This window comes from Cynocephalus volans, chromosome 1 (assembly GCF_027409185.1).
Source record: "Cynocephalus volans isolate mCynVol1 chromosome 1, mCynVol1.pri, whole genome shotgun sequence".
Classification (NCBI taxonomy): Eukaryota; Metazoa; Chordata; class Mammalia; order Dermoptera; family Cynocephalidae; genus Cynocephalus; species Cynocephalus volans.
Window position 1 is genome coordinate 196,080,163 of NC_084460.1, and position 22,108 is coordinate 196,102,270.

The 22,108-nt window shown below is 42.0% G+C and overlaps 1 long non-coding RNA gene across 1 annotated transcript; it reads right to left on the reverse strand.

The window, feature by feature from the left end:
- Positions 1–2,547: 2,547 nt before the first annotated feature.
- On the reverse strand, positions 2,548–5,587 carry LOC134389229 (uncharacterized). The gene is made up of 3 exons (XR_010024689.1): positions 5,406–5,587; positions 4,690–4,776; positions 2,548–2,854 (listed from the first exon to the last, which is right to left on the reverse strand). It is a non-coding gene; the product is annotated as an uncharacterized LOC134389229 (long non-coding RNA).
- Positions 5,588–22,108: the final 16,521 nt, after the last annotated feature.

A 22,108-nucleotide genomic window follows, 5' to 3' on the forward strand; every position in this document is an offset into this window, starting at 1 on the left:
TGAGCTAAGTGTGTATGAAGAGTGGATTATGCCTTCAGAATATTTCCTGATACCTAGAAGTTTTTTAATACTTTGTATGTATTTATTGAATGCATGCCTCCCTTTTTGAACTGTTTGTGAACTTTGTGAGTCTGAACATCTCTCTGGTTTCCCCTTATAGGAAAGCATCAGATGAACTTCTCCCCACAGAAACATGTCTGTCATGTTTTGTCTCCTCAAGGGTCATGTGCATTCAAACACATACATGTACATGGTAAGATGAACTGAGTATTTCCTCTTTCCCAAACTACCACCTACCCACTCCACTTAGGTATGCTACCATTCATCAGCACTTAACGTGTAAGGGAATTTTGTAGTGTAACCTGGAGAAGGGAAGGGGTGATTCCATGTCATGGCCATGGACATTTTTATAAGAAACAGAGTTGAAGTTACGAGGTTACAAAGAACCTCTTCCTGTGGACTAGATTAGGATCTTTCAGAAGAAAATCATCAAAGTGGCATGGGTTTTATTTTCAGGTTTTGTAGGAGACAGGTTGGAATCTGGAATAGAAGCCTCCTCAACTAATAAAGTACTTATGAAAGGTTTATATAAGTAATATGGAGCATATAAGGTGAAAAAGGTACAACTCAAAGTCATGCAATTGGTGTGATCACAACTGTAAAAATGCATTTTTTTAAAATGAGAAGACATCAAAACACTAATTATGTGGAGTTACAGATTATTTTTCCTTTCCTAGTTTTTAAAAATTGGTACAAGTATGTGTTGCTATTATATATAATCAGAGCAAAAACCTGCAAGGGAATAAAAAGGGATGTGTTTTCACTTGGAGCCAGACATTTCACAAGCTGCAAATTGGAGTGGCAATTGAATAAATGCCACAGAAATGGCATTTGAATGGTGAACAAATGGCACATGAATAAACGTGACAAGTTCAAAATTGGGTTTTCTTCTATTACTAGCATTGTTTGGAATACAGTGTGGCCATATCTAAAGCAACTGATCACTATGACTGGAAATTGGCTGATTCATGGTATGAGATTTGAAAAAATCATATGCTGTGCTAATGATTCCAAAACCTCTCTTTAGTATGGCAAAGGTGTTTCTTGTTCAGACTGACTCAAGTTAGACAACTTAGGGCAGCTGTCCTCTGTGCAGTGACCGTGTTGCAGACTGCTCTCCTTTGTCCAGGAGTGTTACATATCGTTTCTACTTTCAGTTGGCAGAAATAATCAAGTGGCCCAAATCTAACTACATCATGGGTCATCCTGTGGAACACATGGTGGCAAACTATGTAGCCTACAATCTAAGTCAGACCTACTGCCCGGTTTTGTTTTACATTTTTAAGTGGTCAGGTGGAAAATATTTCATGACACAAGAAAATGATAATAGAATCCAAACTTTAGTGTCCATTAAGGTATGCTGTAATGCAGCCACATTTATTGTTAGCGTTGCTCAGTTGTGACAGTGGTTCTCTGCTTAGCACTGCTTCTGGGTGCACTACAAGTTACAGGGATGCAGTTTTAACTCATGCACCTACATGGTACCATGAGTTTTATGTGGTTGTTATCAAATTAGATGGTAATGCATTGTACTTATTTTGCAGTGACACTCCAACTGTGCTAGAAGAATACAATATATATTGTATGTCAGATTACCATACTAAGCATTCATCACATTAGTACCAACTGACAGGAAAGCTACGAAAGAGATATTTAAAATAGAACATGTCAGTATTCAATTTCTTGACAAAAATTACAAATGAAAATGAAGCTTTAAGTTTTTCCAACTAGCTTACTTGTTAGCCAAGCAAGGAAAGCCATTTACCAATAATGAGGTAATTAAATTGTGTTTGGTTGCAGCAGCCAAAGAAATGTGTTCAGAGAAAGTAAACTTTTAAAGATTATTAGCACTTCAGCAAGAACAACTGCTTGAAGAGTTAAGGAAGCAACATCAATAGTCAATTTAGAAATGATTTGAAATGTTTTTCCTTGGCTCTTGATGAGTTAGAAGATGTTAACTGCTCTGTTGATTATTCAAGCAGTCAGTGCCTTAAGTTTGAAATGCCAGGGTGACCAACTCATCCCAGTTTGCTTACAGTCTTTCTGGTTTTAACACTGGAAGTCCTGCATTCTGGGAGCCTTGGTCCCAGGAAAATAGGACAGTGTCACCCTAGAAGTGACTGAAGAATTAGCCTCTATGAATAGTTTATGTGGAGCACTTATAAGGGAAAGTGTTTTCAAAGTTAAGAAATTCAGTACAAGCTGAAGTAGAATCTGCCAGGATGTGTCACAACTGATGGTGGTAAAAATGTGTGGAGCAGAAAAAGGTTTAGTTGGACTAATTACAGTTTGTGAAAATATAAGGTGTTTGGAGGCTATTGTTATTTATTGTATTATTCACCAGCAGATACTTTTCAGAAAATACCTGAATCTATCATGTTTTATTGAACCAACAGTGTCACCGGTGTACTTCATTTGTTCACATGGACTTAGCCATTATCAGTTCCAAAAGTTTTTGACAGAAATAGAAGCTGAATATCCTGATACTGTACCACACTGTAGTTTGATGGCTTAGCAGTGATAATGTTTTATTGAGACATTCTGAGGGCAGGGCCAAGATTAAAAATTTCTGAATGAGACGAACCTCCCTCAACCATTATTGAACACCGAATGGCTTCAGAAATTAGCTTTTGTTGCATACTTGATGTTTCTTCATGATTTTAAGTCAATGAATTCAACTTAGAATTACAAGTCAAAACACCACTTAAGTTTGAAACATGACTGTAAAGTCATTTTGATGTTGTTTGATGACAACACTTGAGTCACAAGAAGTGTTAGGTTGCTTTGTATACTTCTGTGAAAAGGTAAAACAAGAAATGAGATCTTAATACCCACACAGATATATTTTCCATAGATATATTTTCCAACCTCACACTATACTTCCAGCAGTGCTTTTAGACCTAAATACAAGTATAAAGGAAATTTCCATATTTCAAAATCTAAGATTGCGGTGCTTCCACCTATCTTTCAGCAGAAGGTGACTGCAATGTAATGACAATAATAAATATCAATTAAAGTCACATGCATGTAACAAGATTGCAAAACCTTTTTTTAAAAAAAATCTTAAACTGTGTAGCAAGTTTTTGGTCCAAATTGTGTAGGACAAGTTAAACAAATTGCATTCTATTAAACAATATGAGTATATTTCTGTAAGCATAGTTATGTTGAAATAGTTTTAAAAAGAAAAAAAAAAGTCACATACATGTGATTGATACCAGTACCTGTCTGTGTGAAAAGGTATTTCAAAATATGAAATACATAACATCTTATTACAGATCAACATTTGCAAGTGATGATAGGAAAGACTTAACTTCACACCTTTTACAAAAATTGACACAAAATATATCATAGACCTAAATGTAAAACATAAAACTAAAACACTGTTAGAAGAAAACATAGGAGAAAAATCTTCATGAGCTGAATTTAGGCAAAGAATTCTTAGACATGACACCAGAAGCATGATCCTTAAAGGAAAAAAATGATAAATTGAACTTGATCAAAATGTGAAACTTGCTCAGTGAAAGACACCATTAAGAGAATGAAAAGACAAACTACAGACTGGATAAAAAATATTTGCAAAGGACTTTATCCAAAATAGACCTCTCAAAACAGCCTAAATTGTCACAGGAAACCTAAGTCCTGCCTTCTGACCATAAAATGGAAAGTAATATAGGCTATTTTCAACACTTGTATTCCTATGTAAGGACTCTGGCATGATATGCGAATTGATAAAAACTAGCATTTATTAAATGCTTGCATGTGTCAGATATTGTAAGCATTTTAAATATATTTACTCATTTAATCAGAAAAACTAACAAGTGGGTATTAGTATTCCCATCTAAAAGACGAGTGAACTGAAGCCCAGAGAGCTCAGGTCACTTGCCTGCAGGCAGTGCTGATTAAGATGAGCCAATCAAACTGACTCAAGCCCTTCAAGTTTTCTTTCCACAGAATGAGCATGAATGCTAGATTGTTGTGACAATGGTGAGGAAAAAGGAAAAAAAGCCTTGCAGTAAGGCCTGGTGACTTTGTGAATTGCGGATGGAGATGCACTGAGGTCGGCATGGGAGGAAGGAGGCCAACAAGATTTCCATCCATATGTGCTCAGCTTTGAAATAATAGTCTACGGCCATACCACCCTGACACACTGATCTTATTGGAAATAATGGAGCAATATAACACTAGGTGGCAATAGATCCCAGGTACTTAAAATCTACGGTCAACTCACTACACTTAAAGAGACTAGCAAAAATGCAAAAAATTATTAAAGGTATTTATGCCCTAATGTTAACATATTTTTTGAAAAAGACCTCCCTCAGAAGCATCATTTTATATACACACACAAACAGCACACCAATTTCTAGACTACTGGAGGGCAAAAACTACCACTATCAAATGACATTAAGCAACTGGATGCTTAGTAAACATCTTTTTGATAATTGTTGAAAATATATTTGTCAAAGGAGTTTGGATCACCAGCAATACAACACACTGATAACAAGAACCATGAAAATTTTTGGCTTATGAAATTGTGTATCAACATGATGTTATTAGTAGTCCATTTTTTGTCACTTATAAAAGAATACCTGAAACTGCATAATTTGTAAAGAAACAAAATTTATTTCTTACAGTTTGGAGGCTGGGAAGTCCAAGGTCAAGGGACGCATCTTGTGAGGGACTGGGATCTTGATGGGAACTCTAAGAAGAGTCCTGAGGCTGCATAGGGCATCACATGGTGAGGGGATAGAGTGCGAGCTAACGTGCTTCTTCCTCTCCTTATAAAGCCGCTAGTGCCACTCCCATGATAACCCATTCATCCATTAAACCCCTAATCCATGAATGGATTAATCCATTAATGAGGGCATAGCCCTCATGATCCAATCACCTCATTGGGGATTAAGCTCCAACATGAACTTGGGGGACATCCAAACCATAACATATGAATAAGTATAGTTTAAGTGTGCAATAATTTTGGGCAAATAATTTTACAATTTAATGTTCCCCAGTGTATATTAGAATGATGGCCCTACTCAAAAAGAAAATTAACTACAAGAGAACTCGGTTTTACTACCATAATTGCTCTAAACACAGTACTTTAGCCCATGGTGTTCAGAATATTTCCTACTTCCCACTCACTGTGCTCACTTTGGTATTCTTTCTTATTCATGAGGCTTGAATTATAAACACAAAGTAAACACTGGACTTGGAATTTGGAGCATTTTTCTACTTCAATTAGTAAATTTCAACATTTTGGAATTATTTTTCAAGTTATTTCTGGGTGATAAATTTCTGGCCTTTTCCTCTCAAAAACAAACAACAACAAAAACTGTCAAGTTAGAGCTTACCTTAGGTCAGGAGTTAACGTTCCATTGATCCAACTACAGAATATTTCACATACCTATCTACAGATTTCTCCTGTTCCAGTAATCAACCTGTTTTATAATTAAGTTGCTTACTAAATATCTAAATGGCCTGCTCTTCTATTTGAGCTAACAAAAAGAAGTAAACGAATTTGCAGCATTGTCATGGACGTTATTTTCTGTGCTGATAGTGGCCAATTTTAGAATCTCCCCTGTTATAAATAAATGCTGTCAACCCTACAACGCCCTGGAAAAGTAATTCAGACATTTGATACTTACCAAACATATTTTCCAGAGCAAATGTGCCATGAGTAATGCTGTTGTCCTCCAGCAAATTCATTCACAGGTTTTCTACGTTGATTTGGTTATTCAAAGGGGGAGTGCTGTAAAGTTGGTTTGGGGAAAGCAGGACTTTTGAAAGGGGAACCAAGTAAAATATGCTAATTATCTGTCCCCAAAGAGAACTGTTCAAAAAAAAAAAAAATTTTTTTTTGGCAGAAATACAGAGTAATCACTGACAATTATTTTCTTCTGAAGGAGTATGTCCATTTTTCTTCTATTTCTGCTCTAACACTTAGCTAGATGATAAATATTGTGGCTTTTTTCTAAATAGCTTTTCTAAAATAATCACTGCTGAGGAATACTTAGTATAATTAAAAAAATGCACCAGTAGTTTAGTAAATGCAAACTGTATAACTGTTTTCTACCTTGCAAGTTTGTATTTAGCCAGTTACCTGATTTGACTTTAATGTAGAACCAGCCATATAAAGGTGTAAGTTACTCATTTGGTTCATTATGTACTAGTGACTTTTTTCTTTTTTTTCCCCCCCTCCAATTCAATCTACTACCTAAATAGGTAATACATGCAAATGGTACAAAAATTCAGACAGTTCCAAAAGGTATTGGGTGAGTAATCAGTCTCTGACCCACATGTTGCTCACTCAGCTCCAGCCCACTGGTGCCCTCTACAAGCTCAGGTGAAGTGCTGTCCCACCTCAGCGCCCTGCAGCTGCTGTTTCCTTTGCCCAGAATGCTATCCTCCCCAACTTCTCAATCTGTGGGGATGCTGCCTTCTCGGGAACTGCTGCCTGATCACTGGAATAGAGACCCTATTTCTTCCCTTCATTGTCTTGTTTACTTGTTCTCTAATTTATTTTCTGTCTGTCTATCCCACCGCAAGCACACACATTTCCTAAGGGCAACAGCTGTGTCTGGGGATGGCCGGTTAGCTCAGTTGTTAGAGCATGGTGTTATAACATCAAGGTTAAGGGTTCAGATCCCCGCACCATCTAGCTACTGTACTCCCCCCTGCCAAAAAAAGGAGCTCTGTCTGGTTGGTAGTTATATCCCCAGTGATTGAGACAATATGCTCAAATATGCTGGCACATCATATTTGTTTAATGAATTAACCCATTCAAAACATATTTGTAAGTGCCTACTACATGTCAGGTACTGGGGGTTAGCAGTGAACAAAAGCAACAAAAATCTCTGCCCTTATGGAGCTTATGTTCAATACCATATTGTGTGACAAATAAAGAAGAGAAACATATTACCAAATAAAGAAGAGAAGCATATTCTATAGCACAAAGTGGTAAGTACTGCGGAGAAAAATAAAACAAGAAATAGAGACAGGGACTCCTAGAGGAGGAAGAGAGGTTCCCATTTTAAGCGGGTGGTCAGAAGGCCTCACTTTGAAGGTGACATTTGAGTGGAGACCCTTAAGGAGGTGAGGGACTGAGCCATGTAGAGATCTCATAGGAAAAGCTTTCCAGGCAGAGGGAACAGCAAATGCAAAGGTCCAGAGGTGGGAGCAGACTGAGTTATTCTAGAAACAGCAAGGAGTCCCATGTAGCTGGAGCAGAGTTGCCAAGGGGGGGAGAGGTAGATGAGGTCTTCAGTAAAGAGAGGAAGTAAACAAGTGCCAGATGGGCAGGACCATGGCGCCACTGGCTTTGACTCTGAGTGAGATGGGGAACATGGGTGGATTTACATTTTAGAAGGACCAATGCTGCCCTATTGAGAACAGACTGTAAAGACACAGCAAGTTTATGCTGTTGCAGTAATGTAGATGGGCATGAGCAGTGTGTTGCACCAGCGTGATAGCAAGGAAGGAAGTGAGAACGGCTCACATTGTGGATGTTTTGAAGGTGACCAACAGGATTTGCTGACGATTTTGATATGGGAGTGAGGGAAACAAAGAAGAGTCAAGTTTGACGCCAAGGATTTTGACCTGAGTGACTAGAAGAAGGGAGCTGCATTTATGAAATGAGGAAGACTGTAGGAAGAGGTTTGAAGGAAGCGTGATTAGGAGTTGCGCTTTAAATATGATACATCTGAGGTGCCTATTAGACATCAGATGGAGATCAAGTGTGCAGCTGGAGACACAAGTCTGAAGTTTGGAGGAGTGTTCTCAGCTGGGGACATATATTCAGGATATAGCCATGAGACTAAATGAGACCCCCAAAGGAGCGAGTGCCCTGGAGCACCCTCATGTTTAGAGGCCCGTACAAATAGCAGGAACCAGCAAAAGACAGCAAAAAGGAGAAATAGGGAGGTGGGAGGAAAACCAAGGGCACGGCAGTCTCAGAAGTCAAGTGAAGGAAGTGTTATGGAGGGGAGAGAGTGATCAACTGGGCAAGTCCTATGCTGCTGGACAGGCTGAGTAAGATGAAGTCTGGTAAAGCCATTGGATTCAACAATGTTACAGTGACCTTGAAGGAGGATATCTAAACTTTTTCCAAACCTGAAATTCTATAATTTTCCTTTTAGTTTATGTGAGTTATGTTTCAAGTTAAATAATGAAGGATGAGTCGAATGAAGCTAGAGAAGCCCCCTCATCAGGGGTAACTTGGCGCCTCCCACATCGGACAGCGAGGGTGAGAAGCACGGAGCCTGCAGCTGGTCTTGAACCTGTCACTGCCCTCACCATTCCCTGGAACATTAATTCTGCCTGGGGCCTCTGGCTTTGAGATTGGAGTCAGGATTCAAAATAGGTCAGCCTGGCTCCAAGATCTATATGTTCCTTTCTCCTGGTTACATTTTTACTTCTTTTTAGAGCAAGATCTCATCAGCACCAAAACTTCTGGGAGCAACAAATCGGTTTCCTTCTTTATCTTTTGCTGTGCTTTAGAAAAATGTGAAACTATACCATAGGGTAGTTTGGGCTTTTTTCCTCCAAACATTTTTATATTGCTGATTGGTCTAAAATTATCATTCTTCTGACCAATAATTATATATTTGAAACATTCATGAACAGGTTAAGAATGAGAGGAAACATTGGTGGGAACAAGGCAACAAGAACCCAGGTTCATAGAAGACCGTAATTTTGTGGTCTATTATTAGGGAGCCTGTCTCAAACTTCTCTGCTGATGCTTAGCATCTGTTTTAGTCTGTTCATGTTGCTTATAAAATACCTGAAACTGGGTGATTTATAAAGAAAAATGACATTTATTTGCTTATACTTTCTGAGGCTGGGAAGTCCAAAGTCCATCTAGTGGTGGCGACAGTGACCCAGGGGTCTCACATTGCACGATGGTGGAAGCAGAGAGAGCAGAGAGACACAGACTCTCCTCTTCTTTTAAAGCCCTCAGAACCACGCCCTGACCACCATTTTTAACCGTTCACTACTGCATGGTCCTACAACTCAATCACCTCTTCAAGGCCCCACCTTACAATTACCATGATAGGATTTCCCATACTGTTTACAGTCACAGTGGGGGATAAGTTCCTAATACATAAAATTTGGGGGACACAACTTAAGCTTCAGGGAGTTTGGGGGGGACACAATTCAATCCACTACAGCATCCAAACTTGTGTAACATAAATGATTCCTCCTCTGCGAATCCCTGGCCTGACCTTAACTGTCCATTCCTGATCCATCTTGTCCTTGGTCCTTATTCTTCTTACTCTTCCCTTGTTGGGGGGGGGGGGGGGTATCTACATGCCATGAGTTTAATTTGCACAGTCTTTTCTTTCTTAATGATACCTAAAATAATGGAGTATCTTACAAACCAGAAGTGTCTCAGATTTGATGAACTATGGTACTAGCCACATGCAAACTATCCATGGCCCTATGCAGGCTGCTATGGGTACCCCTTCTGTGTGCCCATGCTTACCTCTATCTCTTATCTTAGCTTCCAACACACTGTTTTTTCCAATCAATACTAGCTACTTATTATTTTATTATTTCCCCCCATTTATACAATGGAAATATTTCTCAGAAACTCATCTTTCTTTTTTGGAAATGGCACTTTTAAACCAAAGGCATTACCTTTGATTTCTTCTTTCACTTGATTAATTTTTCCCTCCCAGGAAATGAAACCTACATTGCATAAAGTCTGGGCCCCAGTGTTGGTGGAGGCAGGAGACGTGGGCAGGAAGTCAGGGATCTGGATCCTCTTCTGGCCATGCAGGAATTTGCTGTGTTGCCATGGTGCAGCCCCTTCCCCTCTCTGAGCCTGGGCATTTGCATCAAGGAGAGAAGGCACTGAATTAGCCAGTCGCTGAGGTCTTTCTTCATTTGATTCCACCACAAATCCTCATTAGAAAAGAAGTTCTGAAGTGACCCCCCAGCCTGCCCTGGGGAGGGGGGGGAACTGTGAATAGGCTGACCCAAGCAGTCAGTGGCCTCCTTTCTGGTGCAGAGCAAATAGCCACAGTCATGTACCTCCCTGCCTACACCCCCCACCACCACCACCTGGTCTTCCCTGTCACAGCTCAATGTCTAACATCCAGAGAGCTTTTCTGAGGCACAAATGCTGGGCACACAGGAACCACAAGGAGCCAAGGGACAGACTATGTCTGTTGCCCTCCGACTGTGTCTTGCTCAACCTTGCGCCCACCCTCACCCCTTGCTCCACACTTGGCAACCAACTGCACAGAATAGCTACCCCGGAAGTGCCAAGGGAGTAAAGAGTTTGTCTGTGGGTGACTAGTGATAGTATAAGTGGGAGAAATGCCTAATTAGCTAATTGAGAAGGAAGGAAGCAAAGGGGGAAATTATCCAATGCCACTATAGGGATTAGAGAAGACAGAAGATTCAGGACACCATGCTAGGATATAACTAAGAAACAGAAAGAGGACTGTGGCAGATGTCCATTGCTTTTGGCTGCCCGGCATCCTTCCCTTGTGCATTAGCCCCCCAATTTGTCTTGAGTTTACCTCTCCCAGCTGTCAATCCATATGACTTGAATAGAGTGACCCTAGCAGGAGGTCTTGTAGGTGGCTACTAGGGAGAGGCATGTTATGGAATCTGAGCAATCAGAGTCCTCCATAGGATTCTTGCTAGAGAGATTGGGAATAGGCACTCTTTATATGGGGCTGAACTCTTAGCATACAACCCTGGAGCTGCTAGTGGCCCTTTCCTCATCACAGGAGCTCTAGCCAAGCCGACTCCAAAGAAAGCTGAACCAAGAGATGGAAGGACACAGATTCCTGACACCTTTTGAGTCCTCTGATCCAGCCATGGCTGACATCCCCGGACCTTTCTGAAAGCTATGCCAATAATTTCCTTTTCCCCCCGAAACCAGTTTGAATTAGATTTCTATCAGAGGCAACCCGAAATGTCCTGACTAATGCAAGCAGCAGATTCTTTAAAACTGGCAGATTTGAAACAACTGTAGGCTTAAAAGAATAAAGACTTATCATAACAAATAGCACAGGAAATTATACTATCAGAGATGAGCTGGCAAGCAATGTTGGGAAAGAAGCAAGCTGCCAAAGCCATCCTTGGTCCTTCCAGGCTGACATGGTCACAATGCAGGGGCTATAGGGGGCTGCAGAACATTCCTTTCATCCCAATGAACTCAGGAAATAGAAACCTCACTCTTTGTGTCTTCCTGTTAGCAGGTGTTGCTGCCTTTAAACAGCTTCCAAAAGTCTCAGCAAGCTAAGAGCAAGGGCTCTCAGAAGCCCATGGGGGATGTTTGGCACCTGTTTTGCTAGTAAAATGCAAGGAAGCCCATACATACTCTTGCCACCCTCAGTGTGGCCAGTGGGGCAGTTCTCCCCCCACCCCTTTACATTGTAAACATGTCTTGCATAATTTAGCCTTTTTTTCTGGTTAAACATTACCCGCAGCTGCCTGCTAGATGGAAAAATGGCTAACAAATCACCGTGCAGGTATGTGCCAGTGAAGAATTTCCCACTAACCGGCAGGGATGTTGACCCTTCATTTTAACAACCGGGGGTGAGAGTCCATAAAAGTCACTTGCACAGAGGGTGCAGGCTTGCAATTAATTATTCCACCCAGATGCTACATGTGTCAGGAAGCGGGGGCTTTCTCCGATGTCAAAATAACCTTACATTTATTCAGCGGCCAGATCCTTTAAGCAGGCAACACAAACCCAGTGGAAAAGATTTTCTTTATTTTTCCTTCCTAAAACCACATTTTCAGGGTTTAAAAGTTTGTCCTGCTTTCCAATGCATTGAAGCCTCCCATGTGTTCCTTAAAAACAAGATAGACTTTAATATCACTTTATTTATGGAACTTGCTGCTGGGGAGGCTGGACGTTACTTAAACTACATACCACGTACTGGGAGAAGCTTTGATATACTTTTATGTGGGCCCATAAAACATATATGTGTGACTATGAGTTTTGTTTTCCTTTTTTAAGGCAAAAGTATCCTACAGACGAGCAAACTGAGGCTCAGACAGGCTAAGCAAGTGGTTCTAGGCCACAGAGCTATTGTACAGGCAAGGAAGCATTCCCTGAGTCTGTTGGACCAAAACCCTATCTTCTACTTTCTGCCACCTCCTCCCATTTATATTAAAGAATAGCAAATTTTAAAATTTAAGTAGGGAAAAAAATTGTAAGTTGATTTCCCCTTCTTGGTATTCCCAAAGCATGTACTGTCTTTGTCCCTCATTTTCAAAAACTAGCTTTATTTGAAATATAGTTTACATGCAATAAAATTTTATTTTATTTTTTAAATTTTAAGTATATCACTGAATGAGTTTTGACAAATTGCACATACATACTTATGCATTTAGCACCACAATCAAGATACAGAATATTCCCATCATCCCAAATGTTCCCTCATGCTCCTTTGCAGCCAACCTCCTACCTGGACTTCTGGTTCCAGGTAACCACTGATCTCATTACTGGCCCTATAGTCTTCCTATTCTATTATTTCATTTGAATGGAATCATACACCATGAACTCATTTTTGTTTGTTTCACAGAACATAATGCTTTTGAGATCATCCATGTGTCAGTAGTTTGTTCTTTTTATTGCTGGGTAGTATCCCACTGAGTGAATGAAGCAGTGTGTCCATTCCCCAGCTGATGGACATTTCATTGTTTCCAGTTTTATACTATCATTAATAAAGCACTATATTCACATACAAAGCTTTGAATACCTAGGAGGGGGATCTCTGGATTATATAAATATGTTCGAACTTTATAGTAACCTGCCAACCTATTTCCAACAGCAATGTATGAGAGTCCCAGTTGCTCTACATCCTTGCCAATATTTGGTATAGTCAGAATTTTTAATTTTAGCTATTCTCATGGTTGCTTAGTGATATCTCATTGTAGTTTTAATTTTTGCTTCTCATTTTGATAGAGAATCATAGAAAGAAGAGTCAGAGCTTAGGACACTGCACCATGGTCTTGCTGAAGGTCATAGCTGGGGAGGCAACTCCCAAGGACCCAAGTCAAAACACATGGAGAAAGCCTACACTTTGGAGGAAAAAACCCACACCTGGATTTGTTTCAAAGCTTAGTTTACCAAGGAAACCCATTACCCACCTGCATTGTTACTGAGAAGAGGAGTCTACTACCCCCCATCTAAATGTGCAGCTGTTCTGTTTTGAAAGGGTAGGGCTGATTTGGAGCTCCACCCACAGGGCTACGGTTTTGACCTCAACCTCCCCAAGGACGCTGGCCATCTCTGCAGGACCCTGGTCAGAGAACAGATATATTAACAGTGTTTCAGTTACCACTGCAAGCATTGGTGACCTGGTCCCTGTCCTCACAGAGCTTACTGTCCAGTAAAGAAAGCAGATACCAAACAAGCAATTATAAAAGTAATGTCTGTTACAAAAAGCAAGTACAGTAAGCCATGGGTGTATAATAGGCGGACTTAACCCAATCCCAGGGGCAGAAAGGTGCTCAGCATTATAGGAGAGGAAAGAATGCACGTAAAGCTCTGAGGAGGGTGAGTCTGATGAAACAAGTCAAGTCCAATATGCCTACAGCCTAATAAGGAGCCTAGCGAAGAACACAGAGGCCCAAGCACACTGCAGTAGGATAGGGCCTGGGCCTTTGTATTTTTGCTAAGTTCCCCAAGCTGTCCTGATACCCACCTAAGTTTAAGAACCACAGCCTTGGAAGAATAATCTGCTAGGCTATCTCCCCACACCATGCTAAACACAGCCCATAATTAGATAGAACTTGACCCCTACAGAGCTCCCTATTTTAAGTTTTCACATCCTGCCATGCTCCATCATTTCTTAAACCTGTGGGGTTTTTTTTTTTTCATTATTATATGACTTTATTTACTTTTTAAATCAGCTTTATTTAGGTATAATTTACATACAGCAAAATTTATCATTTTTAGATAAAAAATTCAATGAGTTTCAACAAACACATATGGTTGTAAAACCATCATCACTCCAAAAATTTCCTTCTTGCCCCTTTGCAGTAAATCTCCTTCCTCCATTCATGGCTCTGGATAACCACTAATCAACTTTCTGAAACAATGGTTTTGCCTTTTCTATAACTTCATGTAAATACAATATGTAGTCTTCTATGTCTAATTTCTTTCATTTAATATGTTTCTGAGATTTATCTATGTTGTGTATATCAGCAATTCACTCTTTTTAATTGCTAAATAGTATTCCATTGCATGGATTACTACAATTTGTTCACTGCTGTGAACTGAATGTCCCCTCAAGCTCACTGAAGCTTAATCCCTACTGTAACTATTGAGGGTGGAAACTCCTGTTATGGTAATTAAGAGGTGGGGCCTAGAAGAGGATTAGATTAGATTGTGAGGATCATGCAATAGTGAATGGATTAATCCATTTGATGGTTTAATGGTAGTCATAGGTGTGGTTCCATTGGCTTTAAAAGGAGAGTGCATGAGAAGCTCACTTTCTTGCTTCTGCCTTTCTTGCAATGTGATACCCAGTGTCACTGAAGTCACTGCCAAAGAAGGCTCTTACCAGATGTGTTCCCTGGACTTTGGACTTCCTAGCATCTGACACTGTAAGCAATAAATATTGTTTCTTTACAAATTACCTAGTTCCAGGTATTTTGTTATAAGCGGAAATGGACTAATACATTCACAGATTGATGGACATTTGGGTTGTTTCCAGTGTTTGCCTCTAATGCACAAAGCATCTATAAAAAGCAAATGCAGGGGGCTGGCTGGTTAGCTCAATTGGTTAGAGCGTAGTGCTAACACCAAGGTCAAGGGTTCAGATCCCTGTACTGGGCAACCACAAAAAAAATACAAGTCTTTGCGTGAACATGTTTTTATTCCTCTTGAGTAAATACTCAGGAGTGCATTGCTGGGTCAGAGGAATATTTACACTTATAAGAAACTGTCTGTTTTCAAAAGTAGCTGGACCATTTTTGCATTTCCACTGAAAATGTTTCAGAGTTCCAGTTCCTTCACATTCATACCAACACTTGGAAAGTCAGTCTTTAATTTTAGCCATTTCAGATTGTGTTAATAAAATCACTCTTCCTGCAGAAAGGAAAATGGGTAGAAGGGGGCAAAAGATTAGTTAGGCAGCTTTTATAATAATCTGGGTGGGAGGCTTTGAGAGAAAGTTAGAAAGCCTCTGGCCAACTTTCACATCAGTGGAGATAAGGGCTGCAGGAAGAGGGACAGTAAAGAATTTACCTCTGGATTTGCTGAGTACACTGAATACACACAGCAAACGTGGACTTGACCAGGGTCAGACTGTGAGTCACAGAGCTCTTGACCCCCCTATGGAGACTGGGGACCCCCCCAGTGGGGGCAAGGACAACAAGGCAAAGAGATAGGTCTTGTCTCTCCTTGCCTGGGACTATAAAATAAATCCTCACAGGAATAGAGTTATAAGTAGTGGTTAGTTATCTTTTGAAGTAATACCACATTACAAGAGCACTCAGTTAATTCAATAGTAATTTACAGAGCAGCTGATCTTGACGGGCACTGTGTCAGATCTAAGGGCACAGATATGGGTGAGACATATCCTGCCCTCAAGTTGCTCACAATTTAGTAAGCGAGTGAAAGGAACTGTCATTTTCTAACTGTTTCCCCAGGAAATTGTGTTTCTCTAACACTCTCTCAGGTCACTAATCTATTTGTGGGCTCTTACTGAGTGGGCCCAAGACATGTGAAAGGGCAGCCATCTAGCCAACATTGCTGCAACACTGTTGGACAAGGTGAAGTTCATCACACTACCTCTGCAAGGATTATTTAACATAGTGTCTATCTTCTAGGATCTCTGCAGGTCGTGCTGGTAAGGCCTCAGGCCCAGAGTAGGCTCCCTTGTCAATTCTGTTCCCCAGAAGCCACACAGCAACCATTTTCACCCCTATACTCAGAGCCGACTAAAATGGGGGTTGCCCACAGAAAGTACCCCATGCAGGCTGAGTGGTTATAAAAGTATGCCAATCAACCACACAGCTCCCAGCTTACCAGATTTGTCAGAGGGCCAATCAGCTCTAACTGTTCCCATGGAGAAAAATGCTCATTTATTGGGAGAACAGAAAGTAGAGCTTTGGCTGAAACAACTTTGCCTTCAACAGCAACTTTTTAATCCCTTTGTCTGGTATATGAAATCAGTTCCCAGAACAGAACACAGGGGATATTAATAACTGTGGAACCTTTTCCCAGTCTCCAGATCAACTGGCAGATGCCTGTGGTTATTTCCTTATGGATGCTCCTATTATTTAAAGCTGGGAAGTGATCACTTCCTGGAAACCTGCACAAATTTTTACCCAACTTGGTAATTGCACAGTGACCTGTCAGTCCCCAACCCACCAAATTAAATCCAGGAGGAGGCCTTGCCCTTCTTGAACTTTCCCTCGTTTGCTGGCTCAGCACATGGCTGGCATCTTTGCTTCCTCTGAGATGCTGCTGCTGTTTCTAGAGGAGTCCAGCATGTACCTCTCCTCCCAGCTGGCTCCTCACTGCCAAGTGGGGTCTGGGAATGTTGACAGGGTTCCATGCAGCTGACCTGATTCAGGATGAGGTCACTTTGAGCTGGCTCTCTCCCCATGCTTGGTGGAGGCCCCCGAGTCAGCTGCTGGACAGGTGCTAAGCAAGGACAAGTTCTTTTTTTTTTTAAAGATGACCGGTTAAGGGGATCTTAACCCTTGACTTGGTGTTGTAAGCACCACGCTCAGCCAGTGAGCGAACCGGCCATCCCTATATAGGATCCGAACCCGCAGCCTTGGTGTTATCAGCATCACACTCTCCCGAGTGAGCCACGGGCCGGCGCAAGGCCAAGGTCTTAATTTGGGGTCATTGGGGTGGACACTTCTTCAAGAGGAGCTACTGGAATTGGCAGCCCACAGCAGGGAGAGTGTCATAAATGCAGGTCTTTTTTCAGAGCTTGTCCTTGGCTCTCCCTTCCCCTTTCACCCTCCTAGGGTCCTAGCCATGCCTGTGGCATTACCAGGATCTCAATGCAGGAAGATTTGTAGCTCCTCTGACTCTCATCTGCTTTCTAAGCTGCAGACCATTCCCCTGCCTGTCAACCATATTGCAGATGGCCCACCTGCATCCTAAACGAGGCCTGGCACAGCAAGATAAACAGGCGTGGGGTCACCTCCTGGCCCCAAGCTGTTAGCCCTTCTGTGAAACGAAAACAAGAACGCTCACCTCATGAAGCTGGGTGAGCAGGGCAACATGCCTCCCACACGTAGCACACAGTAGGCACATACCAAGGGCCTTTGGTTATTGGCAGTGTTGTCACCTCCCAGAGCTGACTTCATCTTCCCCCACAAAGCCGCTCACCCTCCTCTGCTTCCGTCTCAGTGGACAGACAACGGTGTTACCCTCTTAGTCATTCCTGCTGAACTCAGCAGTGCTCTTGCCTTTCTCTCACTAGTCTTTCTTCTTATTGTGGTAAAATATACCAAAAAGGTTAACCATTTTTGACTGGCATTGAGTACACTCACAGTGTCGTGCATCCATCCCCACCTTCCATCCACAGAACTTTGTCACCTTCCCCAACTGAAACTCTGCACCGGTTAAACACCAACTCTCATTACCCTCCTCCAGCCCCAGGCATCCACCACTCTACTTTCTGTCCTGATGAATCTGACTGCTGTGGGGACCTCATATAAGTGGAATCACACAGTATTTGTCTTTTTTTTTTTTTTAACCTAGCTTAATGTCTTCCACATTCATCCATGTTGCAGCAAGTATCAGAATTTCCTTCTTTTCTTTCTTTTCCTTACTTCCCTCCTCCCTCCCTCCCTCCCCCCCTCCCTCTCCATCTCCATCTCCCTCTCCTTGTTTTGGCAGCTGGCCAGTAAGTCCTTCCTTTTTAGGCTGAGTAATATTCTATTGTATGCATATAGCATATTTTGTTTATCCACTCACTGTCTATTTTTTTTAAAGCATTTTTGGATAGCAAATTAATGCACAGAGACTCATACATCACACCAGAGGACACAGTGAAATCTTGTCCCCTCATCTGGGTGGTCCCTGCCCCTGCCTCTGCCGTCCTCTCCATACCCAGCCCTCTGCTTTCACCCCAGCAGTGTCCTTTCAATGTGCCTTCCCTACTGTTCTCACTACCCAGCCCTGGTCTCTGGCCCAACACCTTCACGTCCTCGCGGGTTTCTCCACCCCAGACTCTGCCCCTGGAAGCCTTCCTGCATATGCTGCTACACATGCTACCTAAGGGGAGCCCTCACCCTCACCGGCACCTCGGCCTTCAAGGCTGCCTACCAGCGTGTCCCTGATGATCGTGACAGACACATGGCCCCCGATACCGGGCCTGCTTCCTTTCCAAACTGCCTACAGAGAGAGAGACCTTCTTTCTCACAAGAATCAGCACAAATGCCTGTATTAGTCCGTTCCTGTTGCTTACAACAAAATCCATGGAACTGGGTGATTTATAAAAAAAGAAATTTATTGCTTACAGTTTCTGAGGCTGGGAAGTCCAAAGTCCATCTTGTCGTGGCGACAGTGACCCAGGGGTCTCACATTAAAAGATGATGGAAGCAGAGAGAGCAGAGAGAGACTACCCTCCTCATTCACTCTCCTTTTAAAGCCCCCAAAACCACACCCCAGAAGACCATTATTCACCCATTCACTACTGTGTGGTCCTACAATCCAATCACCTCTTCAAGGTCCCACCTTTCTATTACTGTTGGGAAAATAGAATAGTTTGATCAGGCTCCCTCGCCTTGGGGCAGGTTGGGGGTGGTGCAGCATTCTTTGTAAGCAAATAAGGTGGGTGTGGGTGGAGTTAGTGCGCATGCGTGGTGCTGCAGTTTGGCTGGCATCCCCCTTGGGCGTCAGCCCAGCGCGCAGCCATGCTTTCCAACCAATGGCTTCCAAGGATCTGTTTGCTGGTTACCTAGCTCATAGACCTGTGTGTAAGGTGTCTGGTGACCCGGCCTGGCATGTGAGGGGTCTGGTGACCCGGCCTGGCATGTGAGGGGTCTGGTGACCCGGCCTGGCATGTGAAGGGTTTGTGACCCAGTCTGGACAACAGGCTTGAGGGGTCTGTGAGTTCCAGACCCATCCCTAGTTCTACAACTGGCTGTAGTCATGGCAGGATTCCAACATTAGCTGTAGCGCTGCAATTACAATAATAGGATTTCCCACCCTCTTAACAGTCACAGTGGTGGGCAATTTTCTAATACATAAAACCTGGGGGACACGATTCAAGCTTCAGTGAGTTTTGGGGGACATAATTCAATCCACTATATGCCTCCTTCCTGAGGAAGGGCCCTGATCTCCCCCTGCCACCCCTACCTGTGCTTGTCTCTCCTTCCTTTGTGCTTCCACAGCACGACCCTATCTGACCCATTCTCTGTGGCCACTTGGTCACTCTCCAATTTCTCCCAAGATAATTAAACTCCTGGAAGGAAGAAAATTTGAAGCCCATTTATCTTCAAATGTCTGTTAGGTTTGGCGAGATGGAGAAAAGGGAGACTTGAACCATGTGCTATTTCAGCCAAGAAGCTTTATTCCACCAGTGTGGAGGGGAGACTGAGTCACATCAGCTCCCACCCCTGTACAGACTAAAAAGGTTTTATACAGTTTGAATTAGAGGAAGGGCATTGGGTGGTCATTTTTGCATAAGAATCTGTTTTGCACAAATTTCAGTTTATCTCGGAAAGCAAGGGGGTAGAGGGTGGAAAGTTGATTAACATGGCTGTGCTGGTGCTGGCCATGAGGCTTAATAGTGTCCCCAGGGCTAGCCGGCATCCTGCCTAGAGGAAGCCACAATCAGTCTTTGTGGAATCAGAGGAAAGTGCTTGGACAGATCTTCACACAGGTCTGGGTGCAGAGATTGGCCTGGGGGTGTTACTTAGCCTCTCAGAGCCTCCATTTCCTTGGAGGAAGGGAATAATGGTTTTTCCTTGCAGGCTGGCTGAGAGGACTTTAATGTAAATTAAGGACAGTTAGTGTTTAATAATATGGGTCCTAGGTAGAAGTGGGACTGGGTGTGAGATGCCAGGGGTCTGTGAAACTCACCCACCAGGACAAGTGGCCCTTGGCGTAGTGCAGGTCCTGAGTCCCTGAAGGCAGTCATGCCCTAGCTAGGGATGAGGGAGGTCGGTTCTTGCAGCAGGCGAGGGAGAGGGTTGGGGAGTGCTGTACTGCTCTGGGGGCTTCCACAGCTGCCCAGGCTCTGTGCAATTGGACTTAGGGAAAGGTGACATGCCAAGGTTGGCACAGAAGTTGCAGCCTGCCAAGCCCCCACTATGGTCCCCTTCCCTGCACATTCCCCTCTCTTCTTCTGTCCCAGCCATCCTGCATCTGGTCAGGCCCTGTGCAGGGAGAGGCAGCAATTGCACTAAGGGAGGACTTGCACTGAGGACGGTGCAGTGCATTTAGCAGAAGCCAGTGCCACAATGCTGGCTTCTGCCTCGTCTGGGGGACACAGAATGAATGCCTCCAAGTGGAAAAGTTCTCCAACTGGGCAGCCAGAAAAGTCTCGGTTCAAAAAAGCCACTCCTTTACCCATTCACCCATTCATTAACAAATATTTATTAAACACTTATGACATGTCAGGCATTGTTCTATGGGGTATAACCCGCTTTGTACAAACTTAAGCCAATCCTGTTGTCAGCACCAGCAACCCTCCCCCTTGCCTGTTGCCTCCTATTCCTGTCTGGCTGCTCAGACTCACCCACCTTCCAGGCCCCCCACCAGCCTTATGTCCCAGCTTTCTCTATATAATGCTGGTTATATCTTGTCTTTTGCTTTTTGGCTTCCTTAATTTTGTGGACATTTCTGATCTATTGTCATCTTCTTTCCCCCATTTCTTTGTCTTTTGGATTTATGCCTGTTGTGATCCTTTTGTTAACTTTTAGTAATGTTTCAAGTAGGAAGTAGACTTAAATTCTGGTAATTCATCTGCCATATTTCACTAGAATTTCTAATTTAATTTTCACTTGAAGTATTTTTACAATGATATATGGAGTTTAGATATTTTCAGTTATAAAATATTATTTGTTTATGTTAGAAATTTAGAGATAATATAAAAGTATAAAGGAGAATATAAAGACCACTTGTTATCCCAGAAATCCATACATTTTGCTGTATGCTTTTGGTATCAGAGAAATTCTAGATCAGGAAACTCTAGATATCAGGACTTGTAGAATGAATTTGGAAGAATTCTCTCCTCTTTAATGACAATACTACCAAAACCACTCTACAGATTTAATGCAATCCCTATCAAAATACCAATGACATTCTTCACACCAATAGAAAAAACAGTTTCTAAAAGTCAGGGAGGAGGGAGGGAGGTTTTGATAATTGGCCACAATAATCAACCACATTGTATATTGACAAAATAAAATTAAATTAAAAAAATAAATAAAAGTCATATGGAGCAACAAAAGACCCCAAATAACCAAAACAATCCTAAGCAAAAGGCACAAAGCTAGAGGCATCATGCTACCTGACTTCAAAATATACTACAAAGTTATGGTAACTAAAACAGTATGATACTGGCAGAAAAACATGCACAGACCAATGGAACAGATAAGAGAATCCAGAAATAAAGCCACATATTCACAGCCAATTGATTTTCAACAAAGGCACCAAGAATATCCACTGGGGAAAGGACAGTCTCTTCAATAAATGGTACCAAGAAAACTGTATATCCATATGCAGAATTAAACTAGACCCCTATCTCTCACCACATACAAAAATCAAGTCAAAATGGATTAAAGACTTAAATGTAAGACCCCAAACTATGAAACTACTTGAAGAAAACATAGGGGAAACACTTCAAGTCATTGGTCTGGGTAAAGACTTTATGGCAAAAACCTCAAAAGCATAGGCAACAAAAGAAAAAATAGACAAATGGTATTATATCAAACTAAAAAGCTTCTGCACAGCAAAGGAAACAATCAACAGAGTGAAGAGACAACCTGCAGAATGGGAGAAAATATTTACAAACTATGCATACGATAGGGGATTTATATCCAGAATATACAAGGAACCCAAACAACTCAACAGCAAAAAACCAAAATGAGCAAATGAGCTGAA